Source organism: Panulirus ornatus, chromosome 32 (assembly GCF_036320965.1).
Source record: "Panulirus ornatus isolate Po-2019 chromosome 32, ASM3632096v1, whole genome shotgun sequence".
Lineage (NCBI taxonomy): Eukaryota > Metazoa > Arthropoda > Malacostraca > Decapoda > Palinuridae > Panulirus > Panulirus ornatus.
The window spans coordinates 14,875,563-14,902,218 of record NC_092255.1 but is presented as its reverse complement, the minus strand read 5'-3'; the positions used below and the strand labels follow the sequence as shown (position 1 = coordinate 14,902,218).

General features: G+C 45.1%; 1 protein-coding gene across 1 annotated transcript in view; it reads left to right on the top strand.

Annotated features, from left to right (window-relative positions):
- The window catches only part of LOC139759060 (5-hydroxytryptamine receptor 1-like), a 719,308-nt gene that overhangs the window by 612,382 nt on the left and 80,270 nt on the right, over positions 1–26,656 (top strand). Inside the window, 2 exon segments of the mRNA XM_071680984.1 lie at positions 11,407–11,584; positions 21,350–21,406. The gene's annotated coding sequence lies outside the window, so the exon portion shown is untranslated.

The window sequence follows — 26,656 nt, the reverse complement described above, 5'->3', positions numbered from 1 at the left end:
GAGGCAGCGTTAAGAACAGAGGACTGGGCCCTTGAGGGAATATCCTCACCTGGCCCCCTTCTCTGTTCCTTCTTTTGGAAAATTAAAAAAAAAAAAACGAGAGGGGAGGATTTCCAGCCACCCGCTCCCTCTCCTTTTAGTCGCCTTTTACGACACGCAAGGAATACGTGGGAAGTATTCTTTCTCCCCTATCCCCAGGGATAATAAATAAATATATATATATATATATATATATATATATATATATATATATATATATATATATATATATATAAATTGGTAGAGAGAGCTGTTACATATAAGTTGTCAATAGCGATTCTCCTTTGTCCCCCCCAGCCTGGGTGATTGCACACCACCTCAGGTTCTCTCGCTCATCATCCTCATTACCGATGCACAAGGTAGACACGGCCTGCACCTCAGACCAGTAGCCCCGCGGTGAGCAGCAGTGCCCAGGACAGTCGTGGGCCATGGAAGACATCGGTCAGGGCCAGTTCCATTTGGCCCACAACACCACTCCTTCGGTCCGTTGGAGCAGAGCGACATCTGCAAAGATTTTACGCCACACTGATGAAGACACTGGTGTCTTGTTTACCATCCACCTCCCCCCCACAAGCATGGAGTTGTTTGTTTGGCCGGCCGTTTTAGAGGCGCGTGGTGGCGGCGAAGAAGGAGAAGGAGAATGAACGAGTGCGTGTGTGTGTGTGTTGTGAGTGCTGTTATAACACTTGTCTATATGTGTCTCCTCCCATGACGCCCTTACGAACACTGAGCCAAATACCCCGCGAGTCATTTGGTATTAATAACTGTCTTCCGAACTGTTTTGTAACTGGTGATATAATCGTAGATGACACACACACACACACACACACACACACACACACACACACACACACACACACACGTATGTATGTGTTCTTGCATACATACGTGCAGACAGACTCTAGGTCCAGCGCCCTGCTACGGCCAATCATTTAACCTGTGAACCTGCATGAGGTGCTCAACCCTTAGTAAGCTAACCAGATCAGTCTGTTCCATCATCAGTATCTCCCTTCTTCTCTCTCTCTCTCTCTCTCTCTCTCTCTCTCTCTCTCTCTCTCTCTCTCTCTCTCTCTCTCTCTCTCTCTTCTCTCTCCATCGTTCAGAATACCCAGAGGACCGTGGTCAGCAAGCCCACACTGTGTGTGTCACATTCTTCCCCCCGCTCCTCCTCACCCCTGAATCCCCATCTGATTTGAATATGACTTTAAGTCTTACACAAACTCTGGGAAAAAATGTCTCTAAAGACTCGCATCACTTCCGTAAATCGGAACGCTTCCGTCCTCTGCCACCGGACTGCTTCGTCGGCACCCTACACTTGTCTCATCGCGACCCAAGACTGACGCAAGTCCTCTGTGAGCCTCTGGTCGCGACATAAGACAGACGCAAGTTCTCTGTAAGGGCCTCTGGTCGCAACCCAAGACAGACGCAAGTCTTCTATAAGGCCCTGTGATCGCGACCCATGACAGACGCAAGTCTTCTGTAAGGCCCTGTAATCGCGACCCAAGACAGACGCAAGTCTTCTGTAAGGCCCTGTAATCGCGACCCATGACAGACGCAAGTCCTTTGTAAGGGCCTCTGATCGCGACCCAAGACAGACGCAAGTCCTTTGTAAGGGCCTCTGATTGCGACCCAGGACAGACGCAAGTCTTCTGTGAGTCTCTCTGATCGCGACCCAAAACAGACGCAAGTCTTCTGTGAGCCTCTCTGATCGCGACCCAAGACAGACGCAAGTCTTCTTCTGTGTGGCCCTCACCTTCAGTGAGTTCCCCAATGCTTTTCGACGCCTAGTCAGTCACAACCACGGTCATCAACACCCCCATCCATCTGGGGATAAGGGGATAAGCACCTTACCATATGCATTACAGTAAGACTCCTCCCCTCAGTGAGGGTCTGCTGGCCGATGGCGTCCAGAGGCGAGCGTCTGTGCCCGCCAGCACCTACAAAGGCACCGAGGTGGAACCCGTCCTCGTTCTTCGTGACCAGTGCCCCTGGCCGATGCACCCCAGGCTTAAACAACCCGTTAGAACGCCCTTAACACCCTCGAGAGGTTGTGTACACGAAGCCGCGTCACCATATAGACAGGCCGTACGCTAGGAATCATATTTACTCTCTGCTTACGCGACTGTAAACACACGTATATCATACGGGAACGACTGTAAATGTAAAGAGGATGTAGAAGGGAACTGAGAGTGTAAATTTTAAGGAGCTTTTGAATGTCAGAAGTTCGTGTAAAACAGGCTGTAAACATCAGCGTTAGAGTCTGCGCACACATACATGTGTAGGACTTGTGAATTTATATCGTACAGGTTTGGATTATAAATGTAAATCGTATTAGAGGAATTCACACAAATTGTACTAAAAGGAATGAAGATATAATTCGTTCACAAGAGATCGTAAATATAAGTAATGTAATACAGAACTGTAAACACGAATTGCGCAGTATAAACTGTTGAATATAAATCCCACAGCAGCGGCTCCTAATAATATAAACTACATAGCTACCCTATCTGTAAAATGGCCTCGGAAAAAATGTAGACAAAACATTCTCTCTCTCTCTCTCTCTCTCTCTCTCTCTCTCTCTCTCTCTCTCTCTCTCTCTCTCTCTCTCTCTCTCTCTCTCTCCGGGCGTTTACAAGGGGCCTCGAGGACTTTAGGGGGGGAAATTATCTCGACTTTTCAACATTATGTAAACGAGGCGTCGCCTGGGTAGACAGGTAGGCTCCCCCTACGGCGCCGCAGACGTGCCGTTGGCAAGGACGGTCTACTCCTGGTGGGGGGTTCCTTCCTTCCTTCTTCCGCACCCTTCATCCCAATCCTCCCCCCTCCCACGTCATGCCAATCCCTCCCAACCTCACTTCCACCTCACCACACCACCCTACCCTCCTTCCCCGCAAGCAGAATCCTCACATATAGTATGCCTGCACGCAATACCCTCGCACGCAATACCCTCTCACGCAGTACTCTCACAGACAGACAGTACCCTCTCACGCAGTACTCTCACAGACAGACAGTACCCTCGCACGCAGTACCCTCGCACGCAGTACCCTCGCACGCAGTACTCTCACACACAGACAATACCCTCGCACGCAGGCTATCACCTCAGACTCTGACACAGGAAATAAGCCTAGATTAGAGAGAGAAAAAAAAAGAATGTATTGTAACTACAAACTCATTGATACAAAACTACGAATATTTGAAGACATCGACTTAAAAAGCGTACGTGTGTGATGAGACAACAACAGTAACAACAACAATCACAACAACAAGTCACAACAACAACAATAATAACAACAACAACAACAACAGTCAACCACAACAACAACAATTACAACAACAACAACAATAACAACAACAACAACAACAGTCAACAACAACAACAACAATTACAACAACAACAACAGTCAACCACAACAACAACAATTACAACAACAACAACAACAACAACAACAATATTCAGCCACAACAACTACAACAATTACAACAACAACAACAACGATCCCCACAACAACAACAACAACAACAACAACAAAATCGTCCGTTCATCATAACTCCAATGAAAGTCACGGACATGGGAACTGTTGACCTTCAACCTCACCTCTATGACCTCGTCCTTGACCCCGGCCAGATCCGTGCGATACATAACCCGTAACAACAAACCTCTATACCAAGGAAGATATAGAGCCTCTATATAGAGTGTATAGACATTATGGTATAGCTTTTTTTTACCCCTCGTCTATCAACCCGAAGGTAATTACCTAAGTACTTACTTGAGGAAATTATAAAAATTATGGAGGGAAGAAACAAAGTAACTGAATAGGTTTCAATAAAGTAATTACCTTGAAATTCAGGAAAGTAATTACCTTGCGAGTTTCGTTTATGTGAAAAGAAAACATTGAGTTGCTATGGAATGTAATTATTCCCTTCCCTCCCAAGAAATGCGTCTCGAGTTCCTATGATTATCCATTGAGTTCTTTGGTTGGAATCTCCACTGACTTATCTGCGATGTATATTGAAATGTATTTCCCTATGAGGGGCTGGCTGGCTGGCAAGTGCCCTCGAAGCATAGTGAGAGCGTATGATGTAGTCTTGGCATTATCCTCAGCTCCTGAAGGAGTCTTGGCATTATCCTCAGCTCCTGAAGAAGTCTTGGCATTATCCTTAGTTCCTGAAGAAGTCTTGGCATTATCCTCAGCTCCTGAGGAAGTCTTGGCATTTTCCTCAGCTCCTGAAGTAGTCTTGACATTATCCTCAGCTCCTGAAGAGGTCTTGGCATTATCCTCAGCTCCTGAAGGAGTCTTGGCGTTACCATCAGCTCCTGAAGGAGTTTTGGCATTACCAACAGCTCCAGAAGGAGTCTTGGCATTACCATCAGCTCCTTTAGAAGTTTTGGTATTACCCTCAGCTCCTGAAGAAGTCTTGGCATTACCCTCAGCTCCTGAAGAAGTCTTGGCATTACCCTCAGCTCCTGAAGAAGTCTTGGCATTACCCTCAGCTCCTGAAGAAGTCTTGGCATTACCCTCAGCTCCTGAAGGAGTCTTGGCATTACCCTCAGCTCCTGAAGAAGTCTTGGCATTACCCTCAGCTCCTGAAGAAGTCTTGGCATTACCCTCAGCTCCTGAAGAAGTCTTTGCATTACCCTCAGCTCCTGAAGGAGTCTTGGCATTACCCTCAGCTCCTGAAGAAGGTGTTGAGGATTCTTCCTCTGGCGGAAGTTAATGGCCATAATGACGACCCCTGGTGGTTTGAATGGTCTTATTCCCAGACTACCAGTCAGCTGGGTTGGTTTTAAGAGAAAAATCCTATTCTGTCTTAAATGCTGATACTTTCCTAATCCTACCAGATTTTTTTAGGTTTTCATTCGCTTTGAAAAACCTGTAAGAAGATCTTACGTCCGAGACTGTGTGTTTAAAGTACTTTGTATACTTTATTAGAGATTATGAGTAACTGATAATTTACGAACTCTGGGAGATATGTTCAGTGCGAGATAGAGAACGTTTGTTCGAGGGAAGAGGGAGGGGAAAGTTGAAGTATGTGGAACAGAACCGTCGGAAGAGGGAAGGGAAAGTTGAAGTATATGGAAGAGAACCGTTGGAAGAGGGAAGGGAAAGTTGAAGTATGTGGAAGAGAACCGTCAGAAGAGGGAAGGGAAAGTTGAAGTATGTGGAATGGAGCCGTCGGAAGAGGGAAGGGAAAGTTGAAGTATGTGGAATATAACTGTCGGAAGAGGGAAGGGAAAGTTGAAGTATATGGAAGAGAACCGTTGGAAGAGGGAAGGGAAAGTTAAAGTATGTGGAATAGAACCATCGACGTAAGATTGAATAGGTCTAGGAGTTAGAGAAGAAAGAAAGTAGGTGATAGTACGTACAGAACCCTGAGGAACACCGCTGTTGATTTTGGGTAAGAAATACATGCCCATCCATCAACCACTACTGCAATGGACGGACTAGAAAGAAAATCATGCACTATAGACCACAGAGAGAAGCAGAAAAGCCAAAGGAAGGAAATTTGGAAAGCAGAGACTTATATAACTGCACACTCTTAAATGACATGGCCATGTCGAGAACCCAAGCACCAAGAGTCATCAGATTCCATGTGAGAGAAGTACCAGAGGTGAGTAACACAGGAAAGATCACTAGTACGTAGGTCTAGCAGTGCGAAAGCCACACTGGTGATCTAGTGAGGAGGGAATGGGACTTGTTATATTCATGCATATAAACACATACATCGAAAGCTCTACAACGTGTAACATATGTATTAGACATTTACAACCTCCCTCATTCTTCATACTGCTCTGTAACTTGTTTACAAAGACGTCTTCTCCCCTAACCCTAAGGATGAAAAAGAAAACGTAGCTTGTGTCATCCCTTCTAGAGACGCTCACTCTCTCCCCTCCCAACCTCACCTTCTGGTCCCCTGTGAGGAACTCGGGGGGGGCCTGCAGAGACAACCGGGATATAAACACCTTGACACCTGTCACTCCGGAAGCTTTGAAAAGCCTGAAGTGACGAGACGTCTGTACAGGGTTGGATCTCTTCCGTAAAGACGTACACAGACCATCCGCTGTTCCACGTATGCTAGAAATCCTTTAGAGGGGATACACACACACACACACACACACACACACACACACACACACACACACACACTCACACACTCACTCACTCACTCACTCACTCACTCACAAGCACACACACTCACACACACACACACACACACACACACACACACACACACACACACACACACATACAGGTGTAAAGGCTGAAATTCCATTCTTAGTAACGCTCCGCCACACGCACATTTATGACTTCTTTTCTTCCAATAAACTTTCCCCTTGCATAATCCTGTTAAGTACAAAAGCTTGTATATATACTTTTCTTTTTTCCCTTTCGTTTTAGATAAGGTAAATGAGTTTTGAGGTTTTTTTTTCATAGGCTGCCCTGCATCATGTTATAAAGACTCAGAGGAGAACCTCCACAACTTCGTCTTCTCATCCTGGAGGCAAATTGTATGTGAAACCACACCAAGATGGTCATTCTGACGTCTGATCCACCAGTCGGCATTCGGAAGCTCGGTCCAGTGTGATAGGGTCGAGTGTTGACCGTCGATGCATGACCTGCGGTGCACCAAGGTGCTGACACCAGACGTTACTGCCGGATACCAGGGGTGCAAACCTCCAAGCCTCGATGTCTATTACCAAGCTCTTCGGGAAGTATCAAAACTCCGAGTCAAGCTATATATATTGCATCTACTGCATACCAGTGAATAAAATTAGGAGAATACAGCCATCGCACGGGTAATACAAGGAATGTATCCTGTAGCGACATCAACTGCCTCGACCAAGGACAAGACTTGCAAGTTCAGGAGACACCAACGCCCCTCTTCGGTCGTTCCCATTCTCTCTCTCTCTCTCTCTCTCTCTCTCTCTCTCTCTCTCTCTCTCTCTCTCTCTGTCCACGCGAGCCAGCGGAAACGGCAGTCAAGTCAGTCAGCTCCCACACGCCCTCCTGACCCGGACGACGTCTTCCATCCTCCTCCTCCTCCTCCTCCTCCTCCTCCTCCGTGTTGAAGGGCCTTGGCCAGACTGACGGTGTAAGTGACGTCAGGACCCCTCACGCTGTCTCCACCACGGGATCAAAATCCACCACAGGTGGGGTCGAACTACCAAGCAACCATACATATCTCGACGAGGAACGGCTCTGGCTACAACAAGGGTAACCACCTCTGCAGACAAGATGTTTACATGGCTTACTAAGTTATCACGAACTACATTATCATCAAGCCTTTGCTTGATATCCCTACCTTCCTCTCCTGCAGATCCCTAAGTCTACAGAAGACAGGGTCAAGTGCCACCACGAAGACAGTCTCCTTGAACCAACCTGGTCGCTCGTGAGGGTCAATTTCAAAGCTTCGGTCTTTGAATTCCTCCCCAGGGTATATTGAGCAACCCCTTGAATTTTAGTGCTCGAATTAAGATGCGAATCACGTGCCCCATCGATACAAATTGCTGTGCTGGATTAAATAGCTGTATTTAGAGGTCATTGCTTATGTTTTATCATATATTCAGCCGTTTATATTATCATGGAATCATCCTCACTGGCGTTTCAGTGAAGTGATTGGTGTTCGAGCAGTTTCGAATCAGTGGTTCATCGTTTCGTTAGTGTCTTGAAGGATTCGTTCATCGAGTGATGGTCCGACCAGAACCGACTATTGTGGGCTGGATCATCCACACTTGGCCTGTTCAGCTTGAATGGAAAATTATGAAGAAATGTTATAGAATGAAAAAATATAATTACATTGCCACACCTGAAAATTATATTAGTTGTCCCGGTGCTTCGTTCGGATGTAGTTCAACCCCTGCTTCATTCATAACCCTCTGTAGAAGCAGTGGACAGTGAATCTCATAGGGTCTCGAGACTGGGAAAAGAAGACTTTTCCCCAAATCGTTTTCTATACGTCTATTGTTCTTTACCTATTGCAACTGAACCGCGTTTTTTTTGGGGTTTTTTTTTTTTGTTTTTAATCGTCATCCATAAACCATTCTCTCTGTGGGATTCGTGTTTATCTCCTCTGTGGTGGGTGGGTTGCTACTTCATGATAATCGAGCCGCTTGTGCTTGTCAACACCGAAGCTGGCTCTTCCTTTTAAGGAATTCACGATGGAAGGGCGCGCATCGCGCGCATCTCCGAAAGCGTTCCTTTCGGGATTCATTCATAACCGAACGGCGGTTCGCCATCTCTGAAGCGCGGGGGGTATCGGTACAGCTTTTTGACACGTCGAGCAACCACCACACAGTGAAAGAGACCGAGGAGGGAAGAATGGCGTGTTTGGCGGTGGTGGGCGAGGCCATTACTAGAGTCAAAAGACTGTGAGAGGGCGTGTGATTACCGTAGTATTTGTGTGTGTGTGTTTGTGTGTGTGTGTGTGTGTGTGTGTACAAATATGCTGGCGTCTTCAATCATTTTCCTCACTTGATGGGTTCCATATATATATATATATATATATATATATATATATATATATATATATATATATATATATATATGTTTACGTATTAGGTTCACCATTGTGTACATATATAATGCCACAGGAATAGAAATAGTTTTGGGGCGTTGTGCTTTTTACTGTAAATTGACCAGTTTTTGCACTGTACGTAGTCGAGTTTTTGGTGCATGTATTTTACACGGGGATCAGTTCAAGCATGGCAGATGTACCGTGAGTGGTCGAGTTTTGGCATGGTACACGTACCTTAGATGGTCGAATTGTTTTGCATCTGCCGTCAGGTGGACCAGTTCGAGCACGACAGATGTACCGTACATTTGGTCGAGATTTTGGCATGTACCGTCAGATGTACCATAAATGGATCGAGTTTTGGCATGGTACACGTACCATAATTGGTCTCATATTTGTTGGCATGTACCGTCAGATGTACCATAAATGGGTCGAGTTTTTTTCTCATGCGTGTACCACACAATTGTAGCTTGCATGGTACACGTCCCACTAGTCTTTTGCGAGAGTCATTCTCGCCCTCTGGAGATCTTGCACACTAGGGGGCCAGGTACGTACATAATAAACCCTACAGTGGTAGGCGTTCGGCGCCTCTATAAAGTGTGGTGTATCAACGACTTATTGAAGACTATGACCCCATACACAACGATTCAAAAGGAAATGAATGTAATATACAAAGGCGTAGGGAAGGCGAACGGCCTCCTTTGTTCACACACACACACACACACACACTTCAGTTTCATATCAGACGAACCCTTCCATCACCCGGTCCGTTAGTGATGGAAAAGAGGGACTTAGATCAAGACAATGAAGTCTTCGGGAAGAAAAAAAAAATGTGTGGATCATAAGACCCATTCCGTGTTCCAGACCTAATCTGAATGGATCTGGTTTGATACTGGTGTTCGGACCAATCAAAGGCTTTTGTCATAATCTCGTTCTGCGCAGGGATTTAAAAGACTGGGTCAGTCCTGAGTTCATTCGTAGTGACGGAGGCAGAGAGGAAAAAGTTCTTCTTCAGCAGGAATGATGATCTACCAGAGAGAGAGAGAGAGAGAGAGAGAGAGAGTGATACCTGAAGGCAACGCCCTACACACGTCGAGAGATAGACTTAGCAGATGCTTCGCTTTAGATCCGTGACTGAATCTTGCTCCTCCTTAGGCAGCAAGATCGCAAATGTTTCAAACTCAACGGTTTTCTACTCTTCAGATAGTAATCTTTACGTTTCTCATATCTCCCATTATCTCGCACAGACTAGAAAGGACCCAGTGATCTCTCGTTCTCTGTGTTATCTATAATGCTTTGTATTCATGTGAAGCATCCGATTAGCGAAGCCACAACCCAGAGCTTCGCTTAATATCAAACGAAACCCTTTCGAAGCATAAAGCGGGCATAAGTCACAGCTCAAAGCTTCGTCGTACATAAAATGAACCTCATCGAAGCATCAGTCTTGAGAAACCACAGCTCATTCTTCGTCTGATGTCAAATGAACTCTGTTGAAGCACTAGGCAAAACCACAGTTCAGTGTTTCACGCGATACTAAACGAACTACGTTGAAGTATCAAACGGCCGTGACTATAAACCAGTGTTTCATACGATAGTAAACGAACCACAACTCTGTGTTTCATATAGTATCAAACGAACCTCGTGGAAGGATCAATCTAGCATAGCAGTAACCTTTATGAACGAGGAGAACGGCCATGAAAGCAGAGGCCTTAGAACACAAGGACGTAATCAACACCTTTGAAAACTGGACGTCTAGAGACTCCCCGAAGCCAAACCCTGGCTGTTTCCCCCGTCTCAGAAACACTTGGGGTTCGCCATATCCTTGGAGCACCGAACCGGAGGCCGGTGTCTCTTAATGATATCCACTGTGGATTCCTCCCTTACAATATCTGACAAGAAGTATCCAATTAGACGGGTGAGCGATACGAGCGTAAGGGCACGCTCGACCTTCGCTTATTTTCTCGTTCGCGAATATGAGGCGGCTCCTGAAGAGCCCCTTCGGACTCCCGTAAATATCACGGGTGCGAGTCTTGTAATGCCGTTGCTGGCTGGTGGCGACGGAGCGCTTTGCCTGCCTTCACTTGGCTCCAGAAGATAGATGACTTACTTGACGATGCCGGACGTAATAACCTGATGGAGTTACTTATCGAAATTTCTCTGCTGATGGATCTTATGTAGAATACTTCTGAAAAGGATTGTTATCATAATTATTATTATTATTATTATTATTATTATTATTATTATTATTATTATTATCATCATTATTATTATCATTGTTATTATTATTTTTTTTTTTTTTTTTTTTTCTTTTTCATACTATTCGCCATTTCCCGCGATAGCGAGGTAGCGTTAAGAACAGAGGACTGGGCCTTTGAGGGAATATCCTCACCTGGCCCTCTTCTCTGTTCCTTCTTTTGGAAAATTAAAAAAAAAAAAAAAAACGAGAGGGGAGGATTTCCAGCCCCCCGCTCCCTTCCCTTTTAGTCGCCTTATACGACACGCAGGGAATACGTGGGAAGTATTCTTTCTCCCCTATCCCCAGGGAAATATTATTATTATTATTATTATTATTATTATTATTATTATTATTATTATTATTGTTATTATTATTATTATTATTATTATTATTATTATTATTATTATCATTATTATTATTATTATTATTATTATTATTATTATTATTATTATTCATATATAAAGCCATAGTACATTCTGATTCACAAGAACACGTAATTCTGTATATGAGCAAATTTGCCTTTTTTTTCGGGATGGGGGACTGAATATTTTGAAAAAGTTAGAGAGACTTTTGAGGACACGCATCTCAGAACGCCCTTGACCGAGCCCCCTTCCCGTCAGGACAGGCCGATGAACTAACTACCCAACCACGTCATTCGGCCGTACGTAATCACGGACTCCAACACGAACCCAAGTGTTCTCAGGGGTTGTGCTCTGGGAGTTGGCGTCAGTGCCTGGTGTGTGGACGAGGGAAGAAGACACTCACGAGACTCGACCCAGCACCTGTGTCTGGCAGAAGGTAAAAATATTATTACTCAAAACAAGATATATATATATATATATATATATATATATATATATATATATATATATATATATATATATATATTTTGCTTTGTCGCTGTCTCCTGCGTTAGCGAGGTAGCGCAAGGAAACAGACGAAAGAATGGCCCAACCCACCCACATACACATGTATATACATATACGTCCACACACGCAAATATACATACCTACAAATCTCGGTGTACACATAGATATACACACACACAGACATATATATATATATATATATATATATATATATATATATATATATTTTTTTTTTTTTTTTTTTTTTTTTTTTTATACTTTGTCGCTGTCTCCCGCGTTTGCGAGGTAGCGCAAGGAAACAGACGAAAGAAATGGCCCAACCCCCCCCCCCATACACATATACATACACACGTCCACACGCAAATATACATACCTACACAGCTTTCCATGGTTTACCCCAGACGCTTCACATGCCTTGCTTCAATCCACTGACAGCACGTCAACCCCTGTATACCACATGACTCCAATTCACTCTATTTCTTGCCCTCCTTTCACCCTCCTGCATGTTCAGGCCCCGATCACACAAAATCTTTTTCACTCCATCTTTCCACCTCCAATTTGGTCTCCCTCTTCTCCTCGTTCCCTCCACCTCCGACACATATATCCTCTTGGTCAATCTCTCCTCACTCATTCTCTCCATGTGCCCAAACCATTTCAAAACACCCTCTTCTGCTCTCTCAACCACGCTCTTTTTATTTCCACACATCTCTCTTACCCTTACGTTACTTACTCGATCAAACCACCTCACACCACACATTGTCCTCAAACATCTCATTTCCAGCACATCCATCCTCCTGCGCACATCTCTATCCATAGCCCACGCCTCGCAACCATACAACATTGTTGGAACCACTATTCCCTCAAACATACCCATTTTTGCTTTCCGAGATAATGTTCTCGACTTCCACACATTTTTCAAGGCTCCCAAAATTTTCGCCCCCTCCCCCACCCTATGATCCACTTCCGCTTCCATGGTTCCATCCGCTGACAGATCCACTCCCAGATATCTAAAACACTTCACTTCCTCCAGTTTTTCTCCATTCAAACTCACCTCCCAATTGACTTGACCCTCACCCCTACTGTACCTAATAACCTTGCTCTTATTCACATTTACTCTCAACTTTCTTCTTCCACACACTTTACCAAACTCAGTCACCAGCTTCTGCAGTTTCTCACATGAATCAGCCACCAGCGCTGTATCATCAGCGAACAACAACTGACTCACTTCCCAAGCTCTCTCATCCCCAACAGACTTCATATTTGCCCCTCTTTCCAGGACTCTTGCATTTACCTCCCTTACAACCCCATCCATAAACAAATTAAACAACCATGGAGACATCACACATCCCTGCCGCAAACCTACATTCACTGAGAACCAATCACTTTCCTCTCTTCCTACACGTACACATGCCTTACATCCTCGATAAAAACTTTTCACTGCTTCTAACAACTTGCCTCCCACACCATATATTCTTAATACCTTCCACAGAGCATCTCTATCAACTCTATCATATGCCTTCTCCAGATCCATAAATGCTACATACAAATCCATTTGCTTTTCTAAGTATTTCTCACATACATTCTTCAAAGCAAACACCTGATCCACACATCCTCTACCACTTCTGAAACCGCACTGCTCTTCCCCAATCTGATGCTCTGTACATGCCTTCACCCTCTCAATCAATACCCTCCCATATAATTTACCAGGAATACTCAACAAACTTATACCTCTGTAATTTGAGCACTCACTCTTATCCCCTTTGCCTTTGTACAATGGCACTATGCACGCATTCCGCCAATCCTCAGGCACCTCACCATGAGTCATACATACATTAAATAACCTTACCAACCAGTCAACAATACAGTCACCCCCTTTTTTAATAAATTCCACTGCAATACCATCCAAACCTGCTGCCTTGCCGGCTTTCATCTTCCGCAAAGCTTTTACTACCTCTTCTCTGTTTACCAAATCATTTTCCCTAACCCTCTCACTTTGCACACCACCTCGACCAAAACACCCTATATCTGCCACTCTGTCATCAGACACATTCAACAAACCTTCAAAATACTCATTCCATCTATATATCCATATATATCTTTTTTTTTTCTTTCCAACTATTCGCCATTTCCCGCATTAGCGAGGTAGCGTTAAGAACAGAGGACTGGGCCTTGGAGGGAAAACCCTCACCTGGCCCCCTTCTCTGTTCCTTCTTTTGGAAAATAAAAAAAAAACCGAGAGGGGAGGATTTCCAGCCCCCCCGCTCCCTCCCCTTTTAGTCGCCTTCTACGACACGCAGGGAATACGTGGGAAGTATTCTTAATCCCCTATCCCCAGGGATATATATATATATATATATATATATATATATATATATATATATATATATATATATATATATATACAAATCATATGTCTTCATCTTGTCTTCGTAAGTTAGTTCAGAATCGGTTTTTTTTTCCTTATTTTTGCCGGCGTTTTATAATTTTGTGTAAAACCTCACCATCGTAAGGTAATTCGTGGTCTAGAATTACTTTGATTATGTACCGTTTGGATAACTTGATTATTGATTATTTTGGTTCGTTACTTACTGATCATTGCTTTGCAATTATTGGATCGTTTTACAAGATATTTTAAGTATTCAGATCAGTTTTTTATTCTTTTTTTTTTCATCTGGGTTTAATCTCGTGTCATGATTTTTTTTTTCATGTGTTGTTTTGCGTCGTATACTTACGTGTTCTAGGAATATGTGTGTGATGCGTTGACGTACGACGCGTCGTATACTTACGTGTTCTAGGAATATGTGTGTGATGCGTTCACGTACGACGCGTCGTACACTTACGTATTCTAGCAATATGTGTGTGGTGCGTTGACGTACGACGCGGTCCCTCCTGGGTGACGTAATTCCTCACGTCCCCTGATGCAAAGACGAGAGGGTTTCATGGATCTAGTGCGTGCGTGTATCTTTGTTCTTGTGCCCGTCCGTCCGTCCACCTGTCTTTGCATCTATCCGTCCGTCTGTCCGTCTGTTCATTCATTCACCCGTCCTTCCGTCCGTTTGTCCGTCTGTTCATTCATCCTTCCGTCCGTCTGTCCGTCTCTTCATTCATCCTTCCGTCCGTCTGTCCGTCTGTTCATTCATCCACCCGTCCTTCCGTCCGTCTGTCCGTCTGTTCATTCATCCACCTGTCCTTGCGTCCTTCCGTCCGTCTGTTCATTCATCCACCCGTCCTTGCGTCCATGTATCTGGTCGTCTTTGCGTCCTTGCTCCTGTCTGTCTCTGCGTCCGTTCGACCATTCGTCCCTTAATCCGTAGGTCCATCCGTCCGTCCATGCGTCCGTCCGTCCGTCCATCCATGATTCCGTGCGTCCGTCCGTCCATGTGTCCATCTGTCTGTCCATGCGTCCGTCCCTGCGTCTCCTCATTCACCCGTCCTTTTTCCCCCCCGTCTGTGATTGAATACGGACCACAGACACGGAATGCCAAGCTCTACACCTTCAATTTCCGGCGGGATCCAAGGTCAAAGGTCAAGGTCAATAAAGTTTTGTGCGTCAAGACGCCAGGTGGTGTTGGCTTAGATATACCATATGGTTGGGGATATTGGGTTAAGGACTGCTTTGCATCATAGATATATTTCATCCAAAGCCGTCATGAGTTAAGTTTTTAGTGTCAGAGTCAAAGGTCAAGGCTTCAAAGGTCAAGGCTTCTTAGGTCAAGGCTTCAAAGATCAAGGCTTCAAAGATCAAGGCTTCAAAGATCAAGGGTTCAAAGATCAAGGGTTCAAAGGTCAAGGCTTCAAAGTTCAATGCTTCAAAGTTCAATACTTCAAAGGTCAAGGATTCAAAGATCAAGGCTTCAAAGATCAAGGCTTCAAAGGTCAAGGCTTCAAAGGTCAAAGCTTCACAGGTCAAGGTTTCAAAGGTCAAGGCTTCAAAGGGTCATAATGAATCATTACGTTACTACATGGTTGTCTACACGACACGATATCACATGCCCAAAGAGATTGAACACGGGCCAAATATTCTCATGACACAGCCATTGCAGGCGTAGTTCTGCTCCTGAGTAAACTCTTGGGGTCAAAGGTCAAGGTCCTAAGATCCTCTCTCTCTGTACCATAGCGACACTGAGTGGTCGTTCAAACCCACAACGTCACGTGACCTGCACACACAGCTATGGACTTCCCGTGCACCACGCTCACTTCATATGGAAACTCCGGCAACAGTTTGTTGTCGGGTCAAAGGTCAAGGTCACGGCGTGTTTGGGTTTCACACTGCCGTTGAAGGCTTGTGGGACACGGCATCTCCTCATGACCCGATGGTTAGCTGTGACTTTACCTTGTGCTGTAGTTACTGCATGAAATACAATACAGCTCTACGGGTACTGCATGGTAATCCATGCTCAGTTCACTGGTTGATGACCTGAAAAATATTCAGGTCTGGACCTGATTATATTTTTTAGGGGGGGTTGGGTGGTCTGGGGTCAGAGTTCAAGGTCAGAAAACGACATTTTGGTTAGATGGGTCCAAAACCGTATCCCAACGTCACTGGTGTTTAACAATTGTATTACCTTGTTAACTTTGTGTGTGTGTGTGTGTGTATGTGTGTGTGTGTGTACACTATCGTATTTATATGTTACGGTGTGTGTGTGTGTGTGTGTGTGTGTGTGTGTGTGTGTGTGTGTGTGTACACTATCGTATTTATATCTTACGGTGTGTGTGTGTGTGTGTGTGTGTGTGTGTGTGTTTGTATGTTACGGTATGTGTGTGTGTGTGTGCGTGTGTGTGTGTGTGTGTGTGTGTGTGTGTGTGTACACTATCGTATTTATATGTTACGGTGTGTGTGTGTGTGTGTATGTGTGTGTGTGTGTGTGTGTGTGTGTGTGTTACGGGGAGAGGGGTTTACACTCGTGTTGCCCCGTCTCTTAACCTTGTATGTATGTACCATGTCTTGACTCCTAACACGACCTGACGTAAGGTGTGGAGGAAGCGCCGCCACACGTCGTACCTGGTAATGTTCTTCTTGATGGCTGGCCAAGATTAGTGGGACGAGGGTACGCTACACCCTTCCTTGCTGGGGAAGATGAGATAGCATATATATATATATATATATATATATATATATATATATATATATATATATATATTTTTTTTTTTATACTTTGTCGCTGTCTCCCGCGTTTGCGAGGTAGCGCAAGGAAACAGACGAAAGAAATGGCCCAACCCCCCCCATACACATGTACATACACACGTCCACACACGCAAATATACATACCTACACAGCTTTCCATGGTTTACCCCAGTCGCTTCACATGCCCTGATTCAATCCACTGACAGCACGTCAACCCCTGTATACCACATCGCTCCAATTCACTCTATTCCTTGCCCTCCTTTCACCCTCCTGCATGTTCAGGCCCCGATCACACAAAATCCTTTTCACTCCATCTTTCCACCTCCAATTTGGTCTCCCTCTTCTCCTCGTTCCCTCCACCTCCGACACATATATCCTCTTGGTCAATCTTTCCTCACTCATTCTCTCCATGTGCCCAAACCATTTCAAAACACCCTCTTCTGCTCTCTCAACCACGCTCTTTTTATTTCCACACATCTCTCTTACCCTTACGTTACTTACTCGATCAAACCACCTCACACCACACATTGTCCTCAAACATCTCATTTCCAGCACATCCATCCTCCTGCGCACAACTCTATCCATAGCCCACGCCTCGCAACCATACAACATTGTTGGAACCACTATTCCTTCAAACATACCCATTTTTGCTTTCCGGGATAATGTTCTCGACTTCCACACATTTTTCAAGGCTCCCAAAATTTTCGCCCCCTCCCCCACCCTATGATCCACTTCCGCTTCCATGGTTCCATCCGCTGACAAATCCACTCCCAGATATCTAAAACACTTCACTTCCTCCAGTTTTTCTCCATTCAAACTCACCTCCCAATTGACTTGACCCTCAACCCTACTGTACCTAATAACCTTGCTCTTATTCACATTTACTCTTAACTTTCTCCTTCCACACACTTTACCAAACTCAGTCACCAGCTTCTGCAGTTTCTCACATGAATCCGCCATCAGCGCTGTATCATCAGCGAACAACAACTGACTCACTTCCCAAGCTCTCTCATCCCCAACAGACTTCATACTTGCCCCTCTTTCCAAGACTCTTGCATTTACCTCCCTAACAACCCCATCCATAAACAAATTAAACAACCATGGAGACATCACACACCCCTGCCGCAAACCTACATTCACTGAGAACCAATCACTTTCCTCTCTTCCTACACGTACACATGCCTTACATCCTCGATAAAAACTTTTCACTGCTTCTAACAACTTGCCTCCCACACCATATATTCTTAATACCTTCCACAGAGCATCTCTATCAACTCTATCATATGCCTTCTCCAGATCCATAAATGCTACATACAAATCCATTTGCTTTTCTAAGTATTTCCCACATACATTCTTCAAAGCAAACACCTGATCCACACATCCTCTACCACTTCTGAAACCACACTGCTCTTCCCCAATCTGATGCTCTGTACATGCCTTCACCCTCTCAATCAATACCTCCCCATATAATTTACCAGGAATACTCAACAAACTTATACCTCTGTAATTTGAGCACTCACTCTTATCCCCTTTGCCTTTGTACAATGGCACTATGCACGCATTCCGCCAATCCTCAGGCACCTCACCATGAGTCATACATATATTAAATAACCTTACCAACCAGTCAACAATACAGTCACCCCCTTTTTTAATAAATTCCACTGCAATACCATCCAAACCTGCTGCCTTGCCGGCTTTGATCTTCCGCAAAGCTTTTACTACCTCTTCTCTGTTTACCAAATCATTTTCCCCAACCCTCTCACTTTGCACACCACTTCGACCCAAACACCCTATATCTGCCACTCTGTCATCAGACACATTCAACAAACCTTCAAAATACTCATTCCATCTCCTTCTCACATCACCACTACTTGTTTTCACCTCCCCATTTACGCCCTTCACTGAAGTTCCCATTTGCTCCCTTGTCTTACGCACCCTATTTACCTCCTTCCAGAACATCTTTTTATTCTCCCTAAAATTTACTGATAGTCTCTCACCCCAACTCTCATTTGCCCTTTTTTTCACCTCTTGCACCTTTCTCTTGACCTCCTGTCTCTTTCTTTTATACTTCTCCCACTCAATTGCATTTTTTCCCTGCAAAAATCGTCCAAATGCCTCTCTCTTCTCTTTCACTAATACTCTTACTTCTTCATCCCACCACTCACTACCCTTTCTAAACAGCCCACCTCCCACTCTTCTCATGCCACAAGCATCTTTTGCGCAATCCATCACTGATTCCCTAAATACATCCCATTCCTCCCCCACTCCCCTTACTTCCATTGTTCTCACCTTTTTCCATTCTGTACACAGTCTCTCCTGATACTTCCTCACACAGGTCTCCTTCCCAAGCTCACTTACTCTCACCACCTTCTTCACCCCAACATTCACTCTTCTTTTCTGAAAACCCATACTAATCTTCACCTTAGCCTCCACAAGATAATGATCAGACATCCCTCCAGTTGCACCTCTCAGCACATTGACATCCAAAAGTCTCTCTTTCGCACGCCTGTCAATTAACACGTAATCCAATAACGCTCTCTGGCCATCTCTCCTACTTACATAAGTATACTTATGTATATCTCGCTTTTTAAACCAGGTATTCCCAATCATCAGTCCTTTTTCAGCACATAAATCTACAAGCTCTTCACCATTTCCATTTACAACACTGAACACCCCATGCATACCAATTATTCCCTCAACTGCCACATTACTCACCTTTGCATTCAAATCACCCATCACTATAACCCGGTCTCGTGCATCAAAACCGCTAACACACTCATTTAGCTGCTCCCAAAACACTTGCCTCTCATGATCTTTCTTCTCATGCCCAGGTGCATATGCACCAATAATCACCCACCTCTCTCCATCAACTTTCAATTTTACTCATATTAATCGAGAATTTACTTTCTTACATTCTATCACATACTCCCACAACTCCTGTTTCAGGAGTATTGCTACTCCTTCCCTTGCTCTTGTCCTCTCACTAACCCCTGACTTCACTCCCCAGACATTTCCAAACCACTCTTCCCCTTTACCCTTGAGCTTCGTTTCACTCAGAGCCAAAACATCCAGGTTCCTTTCCTCAAACATACTACCTATCTCTCCTTTTTTCACATCTTGGTTACATCCACACACATTTAGGCACCCCACTCTGAGCCTTCGAGGAGGATGAGCACTCCCCGCGTGACTCCTTCTTCTGTTTCCCATTTTAGAAAGTTAATACAAGGAGGGGAGGATTTCCGGCCCCCCCGCTCCCGTCCCCTCTAGTCGCTTTCTACGACACGCGAGGAATACGTGGGAAGTATTCTTTCACCCCTATCCCCAGGGATAATATACATATATATATATATACACACACACACACACACACACACATACACACACATACGCACATACACAAACACACACACATACATATATATACATATGAAAAATGTAAGAAACAATTTAGAAAAACAAACTTTTAGCTTGAAATGAATGAAAAAATGAACGTCACATAATGGTTCAACCTCTGGCTATGGAAAAGGAAATGTACAATTTATTCACACAAACGTCAAACGTCAATAGCAGTTCTCATCAATTTCACCACTGTATCAATAAGCTTCAATGTCTAAGGTACATTTTTCTCCAACTTCACTATTTTCTTGTCATATATATATATATATTCCTATGAGTCCACGGGGAAAATGAAACTCTAAAAGTTCCCAAGTGCACTTCCGTGTAATAATCACATGATCAGGGGAGACACAAGAGAGAAATATAACAGTCAGTTGATATACATCGAAGAGACGAAGCTAGGACGCCAAATATGTATATATATATATATATATATATATATATATATATATATATATATATATATATATATATATATATTGGAAAGGATCACAATTTTTTGCGTGATCAAGTATATTCCTGTGAGTCCAGGTGGACTCGCAGGAATATATAGAGATCTGTGGACTCTTCGCCGAGAGGATTACACACACACACACACACACACACACACACACACACACACACAACCCGGAATACGGGTCGGGTGAGGTAAGGCGGTGTTGCCACACGCTGATGATGTTTTCCCGAATTTCTTCGCGTCAAAGGTGCCAAGGGCGGTGCTGGTCCAGGTGCTCGTACCATAACGTACAGTGATCACAGGTGGATAATTTTTGGTGTAGGTTTTATATTTGCCCGATGATATGTATGGAATAATTACACGTTAGATAGAAATTATCTGAATTGCGATTTCGCCTTCATACCTATCATCACGTACTGGTGTGATCAACATAACGACATGGATTGATAGATAGATAGATAGAAGAATAGTCGAAATTATGACATATAGATAGATAGATGAATAGATAGAATAGTTGAAATTATGTTGATGTCACTCGTCTCATAGATGGATAGATAGATAGAATAGTCAAAATTATGACATATAGATAGAGAGAATAGTTGAAATTATGACATATAGATAATTTGACAAATGGATAAATAGATAGAAGAATAGTCAACATTATGTTGGTGGTGTCGGTCATCTCATATTTATTTTCTCCTTCCTCATCTTTTCAGTTCTTGTGATGTGTGTGGGTGGGTGTGGCCACCATCATGGAGCCGTCTGACCTGAAGGTGAGTCAGCCACGTACGCTTGTCTTGTGGTCACGTCGTGGTGGTGGTGAGGGAGGGGTGTGTGTCATTTTCTTCTCCCCCTGTGGTGTGGTCTACAGCAATGGTAGCGCTTCCAATGGGGGACGGGGAAATGGCTGGGCCTGCTGCTTTTAAGTGAACATCCCCTTAGTCTTGTTCTCATTAAGTGAACATCCCCTTAGTCGTGTTCTCATTAAGTGAACATTCCTTAGTCGTGTTCACATTAAGTGAACATCCCCTTAGTCGTGTTCACATTAAGTGTACATCCCCTTAGTTGTGTTCTCATTAAGTGAACATCCCTTAGTGGTGTTCACATTAAGTGAACATCCCTTAGTCGTGTTCTCATTAAGTGAACATCCCATAGTCGTGTTCACATAGTGAGCATCCCTTAGTCGTGTTCACATTAAGTGAACATCCCTCAGTCGTGTTCTGTAACTATGTAATTCCATGTTTGTAGTAAGGAGGAGGGAGGTAAGATCCCGCTTCGCACGGGATTGGCGTAGAAAAATCCTGCTTTCATACGGGAAAGATGACAAATCCCGCTTCGAAGGGAAATAATGATAGCACACCCCGCTTCACCGCAAAATAGATGGTAAAGCGCCCTCCCTCCTCACCTACTTCGTTTAGGAAGTGTGGCAAAATCCCGCTTCTCCCTCGAAGATTTGGAGAAATCCCACCCCGCTTTGCATACGGCCTTTGCGAGGGACTGTTAACAAGTCGCCAGTAAGCGGTTCCTGAAGGACTGGTTGACAGTCATGACTGGCTACCTTCTAAGCTCACGCTCCCCACAACCTGGTCCCTCTCATCCCCCTCATGTGTCCTCGTATGAGGCATATGAGGATGTGAGATTCCTCCTCCTCCTCCTCCTCCTCCTCCTCCTCCTGTCCCACAGTCCTCATCGATACTCGTTCCAAACTAATTTTTATCTTTTTTTCCTTCCTCTTCTCAGCTTTAGTTGAACTTGCGGCTCTGTTATGATATCAGTGGATGGATCTGCAACGTTAGGTCATGAAGTTGTACCAGGATTTTCCGTGGATTAACTCGGGTGTTTTCCAGACCCCCTATGATTTCTTGCGATGTCCACGATTGATATCGACTCTTGAGGCCAAGCCGTGTTGCCCAAGACTTGCCCAGGTCGTGTTCTAGGATCTGTCACACCCTCGTGCTCAAAGCGTTCGTGCCTCTGTACTCAAGGGTCGTACCGCCGGGGTCAAGGACTACACCTGTCTTGCTCATGAGTGTATCCCTCCTCACTTTTAAGGGTCGTACTACCCACGTATTCAGAGGCCTCACAATCGTCCTTAAGGGGGTCGTGCCCCTGTGTTGGATTGTCGTACGCTCTTCGTTCTTATGGGAAGCACCCTTACACTCAAGGGTCGTACCTTCGGGCCTCGCGAGATCGTATCCTTACACTCAAGGGTCGTACCTTCGGGCCTCGAGAGATCGTATCCTTGCACTGAAGGGTCGTACCTTCGGGCCTCGAGAGATCGTACCCTCGCACTCAAGGGTCGTACCGCCGGGCCTCGAGAGATCGTACCCTGGCACACTCAGAGGTCGTGCCGAGGGGGGCCTCAAGAGATCGTACCCTCGTACTCAAGGGTCGTACCGTCGTTCCTCGAGAGATCGAACCCTCGCACACTCAAGGATCGTACCGTCGAGCCTCGAGAGATCGTACCCTCCTCGTTCTCAAGAAACCCAGGCGCCCGCACCGTGTTGCCGGGTTCAGCCGTGAAAACACTGGCCTGGGCCAGATAGGAACGGTACAAAACCTTACCTCGGTGCCCCTCTCAATTCATCAGGGGCACATGTAAACGCCGTTGGCCTGGGCCATCATCCTCCCTCACCACACACGTCCACCACCACCACCACCACCACCACCTGTTGCCACTGCTCTCGATGCCTTGCGTTGCCTCGGGGTCGGGTGTGCCTCGCTCGCTTGCAGAAAAGATTCCTGGAATGATGGGTTTCGTGTTCACATCGTGTTTGATGGACCGGAGCTAATGATTTCTTAATAGTATTGATAATGCTTGATAATTTACTGGATTGACTGCAGCCATAGGCTGAATAATATGTGGAGAAAGTACATGTAGATGGTGGAGGAGGGAACGTTAATCAGTATTTACATAAGTGGAGAAAGTACATGTAGATGGAGGAGGAGGGAACGTTAACCTGTATTTACATATACACTGGGGAGGAAGTTTGATTATTATTGGTGATGTTCAAAGTGGTCATTCCTATAGCCGTCTGTGTGAGTTCAGATATTCTCGGTGTGTTTGTGGTCCCGAACTGCTACTCGAGGGACGAGGGATCTCTGGTGGCAGGAGGTGACTTGGATGGTGCAATAGCTTTCTTTTCATACTATCGGAGGACCAATGTATTTCAACAGGCACTTGATTAATGGCGTGAAACAGACCCGGGTTAATCTTGCATGCCCCTTTCTTAAACTGTATAAACGACAGCAGCCACGGGGACAGTAGAAGGCTATTGTGCAGCAGCAGGGAGTCGGTGATAGCTTAAAAAAACTGAATGGAATTACATTTGCATGAGTTTAACTCCTCTTTTTTTTTTTTACCAGAAAACTCAGTCGTGGGCCAGTCGGGCCTCCTGTTTTCTGTCTTTCACATGCAAACTCATAAACCACCTCTGTCATCCCCTGTTTATGGTGGATAGGGAGGAAAGACCAAGTTGAGGGGAGGCGTACGGGGGAGTTTACAGACCCTGTCGCATCCAGGTTTGGCGGCCCGAGGGTCTCGAGTCTACGGAGAAACGTAGAGACGACGATATACCTGGGAACACCTCATCTGTTGGCGCTGATGACGCTCCTCCCAACTTAGATTATATCGTCCCGAGTGTGACGCCGAGAAGTTTGATTGGCTGTCAGATTATATCGTCCAAAGTGTGACGCCGAGAAGTTTGATTGGCTGTCAGATTATATCGTCCAAAGTGTGACGCCGGGAAGTTTGATTGGCTGTCAGATTATATCGTCCAAAGTGTGACGCCGGGAAGTTTGATTGGCTGTCAGATTATATCGTCCAAAGTGTGACGCCGGGAAGTTTGATTGGCTGTCAGATCATATCGTCCAAAGTGTGACGCCGGGAAGTTTGATTGGCTGTCAGCCTCAGACAGCCTGACCCCGATGGTATTGCCAGTGTCAGCACCATCATATACAGCTGACAGTTTGACTCTCATGTCAGCCGATGTGCTTAACACACTTAAATGCTGTCGTTAAGTCTAAGCCAATAGATTCGCGAGTTATCTCCGACCATTTCGTAGTTGTGCAAAGAGCTTTTTAAATGGATTACTTAAAAACAGGTTAATATTACCTCTCCGTGGCACTGCTTACCAAATAGGTTTCAGTGTCCATGTGTTGAAATGGGTGGACATAATCATTACACTGCTTTGCTGAGTGTTCTTCATTAAACGTTTTCAAAAGCAAAACAATGGTGTCTGCCAATTGTGTCTCCCTTCGGTACATTGCCGTCAGAGGGCGCTGTGCATGACCTTCCTGAAGCAGTCGTTCCCGCTCACTCTCATGGTTTTATGATGTGTTCGTCAAGGGACACACACACACACACTATTGTAGCATGAGTGCCTTCCCTTTATGCCTCCCCCCCCCCTTTTTTTTTTGACCATTTCGTTTGATAATCCACTGCCGTAATTGGTGATTTATTTCGTGAAGAAGTATGTTAAGTGTCTTAACACCATAATGATCCATGTTGTTGGACAGATATGACGGAACGTTGTCTTCAATCGAACCGACATCCTTTGTGGCCTAAGCCTCTCTCTCTCTCTCTCTCTCTCTCTCTCTCTCTCTCTCTCTCTCTCTCTCTCTCTCTCTCTCTCTCTCTCCTTAATGGTGAAGAATCACTCCCCCCCTCCTTTTCCTCCATTCAAAGGTGACACGTCCTTGGCACATATTTTTTTTTTTTTTTTGTTCCTACCTGGCCTGAAAGACGCTGCTACCTCCCCTCTCCCCCCTCCCCCCTCCTCTTCCACGGTAAACCGGCGTCAAGTTTTGGTAAACTAATGTAAATCAGGAGGGAAGACTATACGTACAGTGACTTCCTTCTGGGTCGGATTCACAGAACCGCCGACGACGCGGGTTCGGCTTTCACTCCCTCGGGCGGATAGAAACACCAGTGGGTTCATATTGGGCCTCAGTTTTTGCCCAGAAGACATAGAATTCCAATACCTGTTTGGCCTCGGGTTCCTTCCTTCCTTCCTTCCTTCCTTCCTTCCTTCCTTCATGAGCTATTGAGAGCACGGTTTTGGGGGGGTGGTTCCGGTTACACAGAGAATACCTGATGTGTATTGGGTGAAAGATCCGGGGATGGTGTGGGGGAATCTTTGGTGATTTTGCGTGTGTACGAGCATGATTCTGTTTGTGTTTATTACTTGTGTGTATAGCACGGGGAGGGGGTTCTACACGTAAGGGTGTCCCCCATCACGAGGAGGGAGTTCTACACTCGTCAAGGCCCCATCATGGTGAGGGAGTTCTAAACCCATTAAGGCCCCATCACGGGAGAGGGAGTTCTGCACTCGTTAAGGCCCCATCATGGAAGGGAGTTCTACACCCGTTAAGGCCCCATCACGGAGAGGGAGTTCTACTCCCGTTAAGGCCCCATCACAAGGGAGGGAGTTCTACACCCATGGGGGGCTCCATCATGGAAGAGAGTTCTACGCCCATGAGGGGCCCTCATCACTGTAAGGGAGTTCTACAGCCATGAGGGCCCCATCATGGTGAGGGAGTTCTAAACCCATTAAGGCCCCATCACGGGGAGGGAGTTCTAAACCCATTAAGGCCCCATCACGGAGAGGGAGTTCTACACCCGTTAAGGCCCCATCACGGGAGAGGGAGTTCTACACCCGTTAAGGCCCCATCACGGGGAGGGAGTTCTAAACCCGTTAAGGCCCCATCACGGGGAGGGAGTTCTAAACCCGTTAAGGCCCCATCACGGAAGGGAGTTTTACACCCTTGAGGGGCCCCCCATATCGTGAAATGTCACTATTACTGTACTACTGTGTAATCTTCTGAATGCTGTTTCCATAACTTTAGTATACCAGATCCCTCCATCCCTCGGATGCTATAAAAAGTCTTCTATCCATCTTTTCTAACTAGTTTTTAATGTCATTTTATTCCATATCCTTTTTCTTTTCCATTTAACGTGTGTGTGTATGTGTGTGTGTGTGTGTGTGTGTGTGTGTGTGTGTGTGTGTGTGTGTGTGTGTAAT